The sequence below is a fragment of the Arachis duranensis genome, chromosome 6, assembly GCF_000817695.3.
Source record: "Arachis duranensis cultivar V14167 chromosome 6, aradu.V14167.gnm2.J7QH, whole genome shotgun sequence".
Classification (NCBI taxonomy): Eukaryota; Viridiplantae; Streptophyta; class Magnoliopsida; order Fabales; family Fabaceae; genus Arachis; species Arachis duranensis.
The window spans coordinates 67926687-67926957 of NC_029777.3; positions in this window are offsets into that span (position 1 = coordinate 67926687).

Below are 271 nucleotides of genomic sequence, written 5' to 3' on the forward strand. Positions count from 1 at the left end.
GCCGACAATCTCTGTGGGATCGACCCTTGCTCACGCAAGGTATTACTTGGACGACCCAGTGCACTTGCTGGTTAGTTGTGCAGGATTGCAGAAGTGTGATTGCAATTTCGTGCACCAAGTTTTTGGCGCCGTTGCCGGGGATTGTTGAGTTTGGACAACTGACGGCTTATCTTGTTGCTTAGATTAGGACTGTTTTATTTTTGTTGGTTTAGAGTCTTTTAATTGAGTCTAGTTTCATATTTTAAGTTTGGTGTCAATTGCATGCTTTTGT